Source organism: Papio anubis, chromosome 1 (genome assembly GCF_008728515.1).
Source record: "Papio anubis isolate 15944 chromosome 1, Panubis1.0, whole genome shotgun sequence".
NCBI lineage: Eukaryota > Metazoa > Chordata > Mammalia > Primates > Cercopithecidae > Papio > Papio anubis.
The window spans coordinates 41,392,527-41,405,014 of record NC_044976.1 but is presented as its reverse complement, the minus strand read 5'-3'; positions in this window follow the sequence as shown (position 1 = coordinate 41,405,014).

The following is a 12,488-nucleotide window of genomic DNA, read 5'->3' as shown; positions in this document are numbered from 1 at the left end:
GGCTCCAGATCTGAGTCAATTGTAGGCATCTAATCAGGATGTTCTGGGTCTGGACTGGAAGCAGATCCAAATGGACCCGGTTCGGGTGTTGGGATCTCCTCTTAGTGTTCAGGGTTTGGGTACTGGGACCCTCTCTGGGTGCTCCCATTTGGATGTTCAGTTCTTCACGGAGTTTCTGGATGGCGTTGCAGGGATCCAGTACTGAGTTTGCAATGGAAACTCAGACTGTGTAGATGCGTCTGGGCCGGGTGCTGGGACCTTTTGTCTGTGTTCAGAGCCCAGTTGTAAGTTCTCTCTGGGTCAGGTGGTTGGGGCTTTCTCTAGCATAGGTGTTGGAGCCCATCCGGCCTGGGGTTCAGTGTTGGGTTCTTCTCTGGGTGTCCAGAGTCTGGGCTTGGGACATGCCTTATGGATCAGGCCCAGGTGTAAGCAGCCACTCCGGGTTTGTTTGGGACCACTGGACAAGGTGAGAGTCTCCAGCCCCAGACCTCCCATTGGCCAGAAGGCAGACATCACTGCTAAGGCCCTGCTCTGCCTCACCAAGACCACTATGGGACCAGCAAAAGGCTAGGGAAGGAGGGACTTGGCAGCTGAGCTTGACACCCTCGTCTTTAGGACCCAGGAATTGGAGGCAGAACCTAGACTTGAGCTGGAGTCTGTCAGGACCTCACTGACCAGAGACACATCCCTTCCCTTCTCTAGCCTCAGCTTCCTCACCAATAAAATGAAAAGTTGGATTTTATATTCTCCAAGGCCCCTAGGGCACCCTCTCCCTAGTACACAAGACACACACACACACACAAGTACGTTCCCCAGTCCAGCTTTCCCACTTTGCCCACACTGATCTTCTTGCCTATCATGCCCTGTGTCTTTCTTCTCTCCCCAGTCTCTACCAGTCCCTCAAGCCTCTGCCCCTCCTTTTTCCAGGCCCAGAGTTGGAGCCCTCCTGCCCCGAGACCACGGGCAGCCACAGAGCCAGCCTGACTCTTCCGGCTCTCTCTGTCAGGCTGGAAGCTCTCTGAGGTCGAGACCCTGTCTGCTCCTGGCTCCCACTTCATTCTAGAGGGGCCTGGAGTCCCAAGCTCAGCTCAGCCACCATCCCAGACTTGCAGTTGACCCTTTAAGAAGAAGAATCTCTTTAGTCTCTAACACCCCGGATGGCGGGTGGGCACTAATCGGATTTGGGAGCCTGTCTCCTGCCCACCCCAATCCTCCTTTCCAGGCCACTGCACCCATGTGACAGTCAGTCTGGAGCAGCAGGGAGGCCTCAGGACAACGTGGGTCCAGACAGGTAGTTGGGAGACTGTCTACCCAAGGCTGTCTCTCCGGGGTGGCTGTGTTCCCAGCACAGACAGAAGTCAGAAACCGCAGAAGGCAGGAGTGATCTAGAGCACTTACCCTGTACCCTGGACCAACCGGCACAGTGGAGCATGTGCACATGAGTACCCATGTGTGTGCATGTGGGAAACACACGTATGCGCGCACACACACACACACACACCCCTCAGAGAGGGAGCTGAGCCAGATTCTGGGCTAGCACTTTACAAACAATATTTCTTAGCCCTCAAAGCAGCCTTATAGGAATCATTAGCCCCATCGGCAGAGGAGGAAACTGAGGCTCAGAAAGGGGAAGGGGCTAATCTGAGACCATGCAACTGATAAATGTGGAATCAGAACTCCGAGCCATGCCCCTTGCACAGTACCACCCTGCTGCTCTCTCACACACACACACGGGTGCAGGCAGAGCCTTCACACACTTGTACACAATCCTTAAGCCAGTTGTTGCATATCAACGCTGGAAGGGGACTTAAAAGAGCATCTCGGCCAGGAGCGGTGGCTCCCGCCTGTAATCCCAGTACTAAAAAGTACAAAATGAGCCGGGCATTGTGGCAGGCACCTGTAATCCCAGATACTCAGGAGGCTGAGGCCAGAGAATAGCTTGAACCTGGGAGGTGGAGGTTGCAGTGAGCCGAGATAATGCCACTGCACTCCAGCCTGGGTAATAAGAACAAGACTGTCTCAAAAAGAAAAATCATCTTGTCTTGTCCTGTTCATTCTATTTTAGGAAAAAAGAAAGAGGAAGGGATTTGTTGAAGTTTTCAACAGTTATGAAACGGCAGAACCAAGATGACATTCACGTCTTTGTTGTCACACGGAGTCACATGTACACACATCCACAAACCACAGTTTACTCATAGACTCTCACACACAAACCCGTGAGCACACACATGAACAGACACACACCCCTGAGCATATCCACAGACATTCACCTTCACACACATACATACATACAAGGACATAGAGTCACAAGCCATCCACATGCACATACACTCGTTCTCACACAATTCTCATGCTCACAGATCTGCTCACACACACAACACATACCCATGTTCCTCACTCCCACTCTCACATGTACCCACCCTCGATGCGGAAGAGATAAGCTGACCCCGATCGGGGCCCTGCACAGCTAAGCCTGGACCCTGGGGTGGGAGTACACACTGAGCCTTTAAGAGGGGGTGCCCTGGAACCAGCGAAGCATTGCGTGGGTGTGCCCTGCTGTTGCCGTCTGTAGCCCTGGGGAGTGTATTCTGCCAGCAGCTTCCCACAGGCCCAGGCAACTCGCCCCACATCGCCTTGGCCAAGCCCAGCAGGTAGCCCCAGAAAGTGCCAAGTCATGGGCCAGGCTGGCAGCAGGGCTGGTCCTGGCTTGTTCACTAATAATTGTATTCTGTCTGGAGCCCTTCTGGGGATGCTCCTCCCTCCATGGGCCAGACCCTGAGTCACGAGGCCTCTTCCTACACCCAAGTGAAGATGAGGATCGAGGCGCCAGGATTAGGGGGCAGAGGCCCAGAGCTGCTAACAGGGTTTACCACGGTTGGCGAGCTAGCTAACTCAGGCTTCTGCATGACACTTTGAGATGGGCCGGTTAAGCCAAGTGGGTCTTTCTCGGTGACTGAAACACGATGTACATATCAAATACAACTAATCTCAAAACGTAGTCTGTGAAGAAGGATAGTTGTCAAAGTCTTCTAATAGATGAGCACTGGGCAGGAAGCAGACAGGTTGGACCAGAGGTGAGGCCACTTAAGCAGGCTCTTGAGGGGTGAGTAGGAGTTCACCAAGAAGCTTTTGAGGCAGAGAGAAAAATGTTTCAGAGAACAGCTTAAGTGTGGACTGAAGTAGAGGGTAGGGTGAAGGTACAGAAGATGAGGCCAATTAGAGTCAAGCATTCAGCAAACATTTACCAAGAATCTGCTGTGTGCTAGATGATGGCATGTAAAATACAAGGACCTGGTCCCTCAAGGAGCTCAGGCTCAAGTGTCCTAAATGTAAGTGCTTTCAGGTGCCGCAGATGCTGGACTCTGGAGCCCAGAAGCTTCACTGGGCAGAAATGGGCCCCCTTCCTGCTCCCCACCAGCTGCAGCCTCCCTTCTGGATTCTCATTAAATTATTCTACCCCACTGGTCCCAGGCTCAGGCTGCGTTTGATGTATGCCCATCTAACATCTGAGGCCAAGACCAGACCTCTCACACCAGGCCAGGCTGATGGACTCTGACAGCTTCCATGGGGCCCCATGGTGGCAGGAAGACCAAGGCCCACACTCACACCCACAGAGACACATGCTCAGACCCGTGCACAACCACAGATTTTTTTCAAATGCACACTCGTCTAGTCTCACAAAGACACGTGTCCTACATCGTGGCACAGACATGTGCACCGTGGCACACTCACATACATCCACACCCACGCACTCACCCATACACTGCGCCTGTAGCACATGCACCCTCATGCACACTTGTGGTCTTGCACACTCACTCAACTCCATGGCACTCAGGCTCTAATTCAGGGCCACCTGTTGCCTTCTTCCTTGCCCCTCAACTGGCATTTAAGGTCTTCTGCAGCCTCCCCTCTGACCTCCTCACCTTCCTCATCTTTTGGAGGTCATAGCATCGTGATTAGGAACCCAGGTAGCCTGATGCAGTTTTGGGTACCTCATTTATAAGCTACGTGACTGTGAGCAAGTTACTAACTTCTCTGGCCTTCTGTTTCCTTTCCTGTAGAATGGGAATGATAATAGTACACTCTGTTGATTGAGGAAAATAACGAGACAAGTCTCAATTATTTTAGGAGATTGATTTGCCAAAGTTAAGGACACACCCCGGAGACAGTTTTATACCTTTCTTCAAAGATGATTTTCAGGGCTCCCAATTTAAAGGGGAAAGGGTGGGATATTGAGAAGTACACAGTTTTCCTGTAAGTGAATCTGCATTTTTTTAGGTAAGATGCCATAAACAAAGGGGCAGAGGAAAAATGGGAGGAATCTGCATTTTACATAAGATAACACAGACACAATGGGGTAGGGAACAATCAGATATGCATTTACGTCTGGTGGGCTGGGGTGACTGCCTTGTAAAGATAAGCTATCAATATGCATTGCCATTGTGAAGTTTTAACAGCTCACTAGGAATTTCCTTGTGGGCAAAATATGGGTACCTTTTCATCTTGTAGCTGGGATTACAGGCATGCACCGCCACACCAGGCTAATTTTTGTATTTTTAGTAGAGACAGGATTTCACCATGTTGGCCAGGCTGGTCTCGAACTCCTGACTTCAGGTGATCTGCCCACCTCGGCCTCCCAAAGTGCTGCAATTACAAGCGTGAGCCACCGTGCCTGGCCAACCATCTTATTGAGGAACTAAAAGTGGGAGGCAGGTTTGCGTGATCCAGTTCCCAGCTTGACTTTTCCCTTCAACTAAGTGCATCTGGGGTCCCAAAATTTAATTTCCTCTCACAATGCCTAGGGTTGTTGTGTGGCTTAAAAGAAATTCAGTACTTAATCACTTAGAACAGCACTTGGCACACTCAACAAATGCCAGCTGTTGTCTCTTGCCCTTCCTTTTCATACCATTTGCCTCAGCCACAACAAAATCATTCAATTTCCTAGACATGCTAAGCTGCTACATGCTTCCAACCCTTTTCATATAGTGCTCCCTCTACTTGGAGCACCTCCTGCCACTTCCTCCTCCCTGGTATACATCTATTGAGCTCTTATTCACCTTTTTTTTCCTTTTGAGACCGAGTTTCACTCTTGTTGCTCAGGCTGGAGTGCAATGGCACGATCTTGGCTCACTGCAACCTCCGCCTCCCGGATTCAAGTGATTCTCCTGCCTCAGCCTCCCGAGTAGCTGAGATTACAGGCATGCGCCAACATGCCTGGCTAATTTTTTTGTATTTTTAGTAGAGACGGGGTTTCTCCATGTTGGTCAGGCTGGTCTCGAACTCGTGACCTCAGATGATCCGCCCCACCTCTGCCTCCCAAAGTGCTGGGATTACAGGTGTGAGACAATGTGCCCGGCCTTATTCACCTTTTAAAGCAAGCTCTGCTCAGGTGGCTCTGCCTTGGGAAGCCCTCCCCGCCCCCCACTAGCAGAACTGATCACTGACTCCTTTGTGTCCCAACCCTGTCCTAAATTGTCCATTTCCCTAGCCTGTTAGCAACTCAAGGACATGGGCCTTGTAAAATTCATATCTTGAATCCGGTACCCAGCGCCGGACATGGGTCATCGTGAGCATTAGTGGTATGTGGAGGAGTCAACTGTGCTACATCATGGTGAGGTATAAACAAGAAGCACTTGTGCAACTGATTGTTAACCAAATGCATATTTTATAAAGACAAACACATTTTAAGGGCACATTTTAAAACATATTGAAATGGATTCCTAGAGTGAGTAAAGGAGTAAGGAATGAGCATGAGAATCTGGGAAGAAGGAGAAAAATTACATTAGCATGGAGGAAGGCGTATGAGTTGCTCAATTCTATGCATCTGAAGCCCAAACAAGCAGAAAAAAAAAACCAAATCTGTGGAAGTGTACCATTTTAATCTCTTTTAGAGTTGAGGCAGTCAACTAGTTAGACAGTCATTCTTTTTCTAGATGTTGACTTTGCAGTCCCTACACAGCATCATTGTTGATAGTTTTCCTTAACGCAGAGGAAGTTGAATTTTCATTTGATGTGCCATCCCCGCCCCTCTGTTGCATGCACAGAATCATGTAATGAAGCCCTGATTGGAGCCTGAGTCATTTTCTCCCTAAGAATGGGAACTTAGAGGCTTCAGGGCAGACCCCATGACTTCCATGTCCTATAGATGAATGAATGAATGAATGAATGAATGAATGAATGAATGAATGAACGAACGAGTAGTGAACAAGGAAGGGACAGAAATGAGAAAGAAATGGAGCTAGAATGAAGAAATGGAAAAAAAAGATTCCACGGAAATTTCAGGATAGGAGGATGCTCCCAGAAGCTTCTCTTTCTTTCTTGACCCCTATCCAGGGCATGAGTCCTGAGCAAGGCAGAGGGTTGGGGGCAAGAGGCCACAAGCTGGCCTGCTGATCTGCTCAAATCTTCCCACTCAAGAGGAGTTACTTCTCTTGCGGAGAGGCAGCAATCACAAGATAGCACTCTTAAGGATCCAAACCCCGATAACACACTCAAACCCCCCACTTCTGCTCCTGGAAGGATGCTGAAGCTGGCCCCTGTGCTAATGACAACAAGGATGGTAATAACTGATGGTGCTGCTTTGTACAGGATGCTTTCATCCATTTAATCCCTTTTAATTCTCATATCAAGTATGCATGTTAAGAAATTATCATCATTTTACTGGTGAGACTACTGAGTCTCAGAGAGCTTAAGAGTCTTGCTTAAAGTTATTCAACACTCAGTAGTAACAAGCATAGCAAACACTTTTTGAATACTCACTCCAGGCCAGACCTTATTCCAGCACTTTATAGGCTTAACTCATCTGTCCCCACAACAGTCTGCATTGTGGGGGGAAAAAAGCCTGAATGGTGGACTAGGTTCAGCAGTAGGCCTTGAATTTGCAGTCCCAGGTTCTGGACTCTGAAATCTAGACCCTAGAATCTGGAGAAGACTTGCAGGTGGAACTGAGAAGTACGAGCCCAACTCTCTTGTAGGTGGCCTAAGACCTGTGAAAGGTTCTTGCCATGAATAGACAGTTGTCATGGGAACCTCCCAGAAAAAATCTTTCACACTGTGACTGTTGCACATGACAGGACAGTGTGTGTGTTGCTCAAGATCCTAAGGACAAAGACAAGGTTTTGATTTGCCCAATCATAGCTGTGTCTTCTGGCTAAGGCACATAATTTTCACCTCTTCTCCTACTCCGGACCAAAATTTCTCCTTTTTCTACCCACATCTTAGGCAGAAAAACTGACTAAATTGGGTCCCCTCACATTTCTATCTCTGACCCAAGGCCAGCACAAAAGGGCAAACCCCCTACACACACACACACACACACACACACACACACACACACAATCTTCCATCCAGGGGGAGAATGAAGAGATGCTGTGTCAGCCCTGTCCCTGGCCTTCCTCACAAAGCCCTTCTGACTGTGGGCTCTGGGGAAGCAGCCTCCATTCTGCAGAGGTGGCGGCCTGGGAGGAAAGGAGTGGCCAGGCCATAGAGGCAGAGGCCATCAAATAAACAACCTTGCATTTTGCTAATGTTTATGTGTGTTGTTGGTCTTGGTCTAAAAGTGTGAAAAGGTCACTGGACGCCAACTGAGAATTTCTTGATTCTAAGCCTGGTCCAAACTCAGTTTTGCTGGGTGACCTCAGGCAATTCTTTACCCTTTTCTGAGTCTTGGTTTCCCCTCTGTAAGGCAAGGGGGTTGGACTAGTTGGTCTAGAAGTGATTTTCTATGTGCTCCATCTCATGGAAATGTCAGAACAGCTTTAGAGATGAAAATGCTGGACTTTGTGTCCTGGTTCCCCTGAAGTCTCATGGGACACCTGGGGACTAGGCTGGTGTCCAGGCAGGAGTGGGGCATACCCAGGTTAGATGCAGTTCTGCCACTGCATGGGGCAGGAGGGGGTCATGGCCAGGCACCCAACACAGTCATCTTCCCTCCCCAGCACACACACAGACCCCAGATGCTGGACTCTGGAGCCCGGGAGCTTCACTGGGCAGAAATGGGCCCCCTTCCCGACTGAGCAGCAGACTTTGTCCCCAACTCACAAATGATGAACCAAGACGCAGACAGTCACACAGCTAACACGTGGGAGACCTGGCAAAGGAGGTTAGACAGTCTGAATCCAGTTTACTGTCTTCACCCCCAGGCTATGCCACCTTTTGTGAAGCAGAAGTGGGCAGGGTAGACCAGCCATGTGGATTGGGTTTGGTGGGGGTAGGGCAGCTAGATCCCTTGATAGATGGGGAGCTGGCTCCCTGCCAGCCAAATGGCAGCCGATTGAGAATGAGATCGAGGACATACAAAGTCAGTTACTGGTCCTGCTGGGGCCCCCTAGTCTGCCTGCCCTCTCCTCCAAAGGGCCCCTAAGCCTGGGGAGATGGGAGAGGCTGCCTCTCCCCCTTTCCCAGCCAGAACTGTATGAGCTAATCCTGGGAGAAGACACATTAGTCGAAAAGAATCAGTTTCTGCCTGCTCTGCTGAGTCAGCAGGAAGTACAGCCCTGGCTCTGCCAGCTACGTGAGCCCCTGCACGCCGGCCACCACTGCCTCCCTGCCGCCCCAGCCCCAGCCCCAGCGTGGCCCCTGCCATCCATCAGCACACCCTCACGTGCCTCATTCCTGCTGACCTGCCCCTAAAGCACCCTCCAGCTCAGCAATCCTGAGCCTCCCTCTCTGTCCACTTTCCCAGCAACAGACCTGTTTTTCAGCACCATCCCCACAGACCCCCAGAAAACAGCCATCTCTGACTGCACAGAGAATGAATCCTCACCAGGACTGCAGCAGGTGGAAAGAAGGGCTTTGGGGGAATGTGGTGAGCCAGTTTCCCTACGTCCAGCATGCTGTCAGCTCCAGAGAAAAGAGCCTGTAGTTGACTCATGATATCTAAGGGTATCATTGCCAGAACCTGTACCACTCTCCGTGTAATCCCCACCTTCCTGGTCATCATCTTTGCTTCTACCACCGCTACCACCACCAACTTCCTATCACCCTCCCTACTACTGCCATTATTGCTGGGACCACCACCTCTGGTGCCACTACCATCAGCCATGACACAAGACTACCATCAAGTTCGCCACTCACACTAGGACCCATGCCACTAGCACTTCCATCAATGTCACCTTTGAGAAAGGCAGGTGTCACCAACACCATCAAACACATTACTGTAACTAACACAAACACCAATACCACCCTTATCACCAAAACAAAGCATCATTAAAATCATTTTGACCAACAATACCTACACCATCCTCATACCAAACCCACTATCAACACCATCAAACATAATTGTCATTTTACCATCAAAACTGTAACCATTTCTTGCAACACCAACACCATCACCCTACCTTTACCACTGTCACCCATATCAACATCATTATGCCTTCACCATCACCATCACCATTACCACTACCATAAGCAAGACACCACCATCACTGTCACACTACCCACCACCACCATCCTTACCATAACTGCAGTCAGCATCACCACTAAACATCACCATCAGATCACTACCACCATAGTCATAACCAATACCAGTGTCACCATAACCACAACCAACACCACCATCACTATAACCGCCACATAGTTGTCACCAGTACCTCCACCACCATGAACACACCATCACCCCCAACACGGTCACCATGACCATACCTCTCCATCAGAATGAGAAACTGTTGCTGTTTATCTGTACCCATTTCTATGCCAGGCAGAATATCACAACAGCAGCAAGAGAAAAAAAGGAAAGTTCTAACTTATTGTTCTGATCGTACAATGATATGCCCACTTGCTTTCCCTTAATATCCCCCTTTGAACAGACATGATTATTTTGCTAAATTGGCTCATTTAGTGATTCATAGAGGAACAGCCATGCATGCCTGAAAAACACGGGAGTGGTCACGGGACTCATCCCCTACTGCCTGTGACATCAATAAGCCCAGCTCCCAACACACCCTTCTCCCTCCCACCTCCCTCCAGACATTCCAGGCCACTGCAGATCTGTCTGCCCCTCCAATGTAGATTTTCTTCCCTTTACCCTCTTGAATTTAAACTTCCTCTAGGGCAGAACAGCATGTGGAAAGAACCCATGCTTTTTCCGGGATGTGTTACATGCTGTTTTATGACAGGGAATCGAACTGTTTCCCAGAGAACTCTGCAAACAAGTGCTTAAAACACTCCTTTGAAGGCTGTTTCTTATCATTGTGTCTATGACTTATTGTGAGGGGATTACATATACACGATTAAAAGCTGAGAGTCAGAGCCATGGATTCTAGACTTGGTCCCACAGCTAACTCTATGTGTGGTCTTGAAAAGCTCCCTTATTTTTCCTCCACCCCAGTTTCCCCACCTAGAAAAGTATGACCTTCTGACTCTGGTGCTCTAAAGATTTTTTTGAGCTGAGACACTCCTAGGATAGGTCTGACTCCTTTTTCCAAAAGGTCCTTTTGAACGATAAAGCAGAATGTCAAGTCTGATTGTTTCCCCCATCCCATCAGCCTTGGTTCCCCTGGTCAGCATGTCTTGGGATCTCTAAGGACATCTCCATGAGCCCTGAGATGCTCCTGCCTGGGCAGGGTGGGGACCAAAGGGTTAAGCCAGTCAGAGCCGTGCGTGAGCAAGTGTCTCAGATGAAAGGTTGGTCTGAGAGAGAACGCCATGTGGCTGTTGTGGTTGGCAGGTCTGGGGCAGTGGGACCAAGCTAGGTCCCGAAGGAAACCACCTCCTGATCTCACCAGAACAAAGTGGTGTTTTGCAAAAATGCCATTGTTCTTGGGCAAGTCTTTCCCATCTCAACATAAACCAGGAAGCAGTGCTTCCTTTCCTTGGGCGAGACCCCAAGGTTCCCCCACCGTTGGGAGTCCGGGGGGAGAAGAACAGACTTTTCCTGACTTGAATGATCTGCTGCAAAGCTCAGCTGAAGAGCAGCAGCCTCCACCTGGCTATATCCAAGGGTGTGTGTGTGTCTTCCCTACACAGGGAGAAAGAAACAGAGAGGGGTCGCCGAGTCCTGTTTCCTGTCTCCAAACAGGACTGTGTACCTAAGCCAGACTGTGAGCGAGATGTCACTGCCCATCCATCTCCCCTCGCCACTGTGCCACTCAGGCTTTCTCTGTTCCCCAAGCATGGCAGCCGTGTTCCTGCCTACAGCCTGTGTGTGGCTGCTCCCTCTGCCTGGAACTCTCTTCTGCCCTTCACATGTGGGCTCCTTCTCATCATCGTGGTCTCTCTCCTAACCTCACTGAAGTACTAACTATTTAATTCCTTGTTCAGTGTCTGTCCTTCCTGACATTCTGTGAGCTCCCCGAGAGCAAAGGCCAGGACCTGTGTCAGCGCTGCTCATTGCTGCATCTCCGGCACCTGGCACAGGACGGCCTCCCATGTGTGACTGTACCTGTGTGTGCTCCCCACCCCACTCCCAACCCCACTCCCCTTAAAGGAAACAGATCCAGGCTGGGCGGGGTGGTTCATACCTGTAATCCCAGCACTTTGGGAGGCCGAGGCAGGCGGATCACCTGAGGTCAGGAGTTCGAGACTAGCCTGGCCAACATGGTGAAACTCTGTCTCTACCTAAAAATACAAAAATTAGTCGGGCGTGGTGGTGTGCACCTGTAATCCTAGAGACTCGGGAGGCTGAGGCAGGAGAATCATTTGAACCCAGGAGGCGGAGGTTGCAGTGAGCCAAGATTTTGCCACTGCACTCCAGCCTGGGCGACAAAGCGAGACTCTGCCACACAAAAAAAAAAGAAGGAAAGAAATCAGATCCAACCTCAAAGGCCACTTCCCTTGTCAACTCCAGAAGACCAGAACAGTCTCAGACCTTCAGAGCATTCCATCCAACTACTCCATTTTCCTGAAAGGGAAACTGAGGCTTAGAACCTGCAAGGTTCTGGTCCAAGCCCCATGGAAGGTCAATGGAAAAGCTGATCTCCACTCTGGGACTTCTGGTGCCAGTGCTGCTGGACAAGCCTGTCGCCTAGTTTCCAAGCTTAAGCACAGTCTTGCTCTAAATCTCTCACCTCTTCAGATACAAGACCCGGCACATTCAGGCTCCCACCACTGACGAAATTCCAGCATTCACCCAACCCACTTCCCAGAGAACTGACTCACTGTAGACCCAAGGAGAGAAATTCCTCCCATGGCTTTGCCTAGCTGAGGAGATCAGACTCCCTTCTCACCACCATCTCAGTGCTTCCCATCGATCACTTTTTCCTACTCCTTGGATACTAAGAGGGGCATCCTTATGGGCCAAGGAGGCCAGAGGTATAGCTTTCTATCCCTTTAAGTTCCTTTTTAATAATCCTTTCGTACAGTCAGCATGTCCACCTTTGTTTCTACAACTTTTGCTTAAATCAGGAAGGCTCATTTGCTTAAATATTTGTAGATGAATAAATGGAGAAGGGCCAGGCTCACGCCTGTATCCCAGCACTTTGGGAGGCCAAGGCAGGTAGATTACCTGAGGTCAGGAGTTGGAGATCAGCCTGACCAACATGGAGAAACCT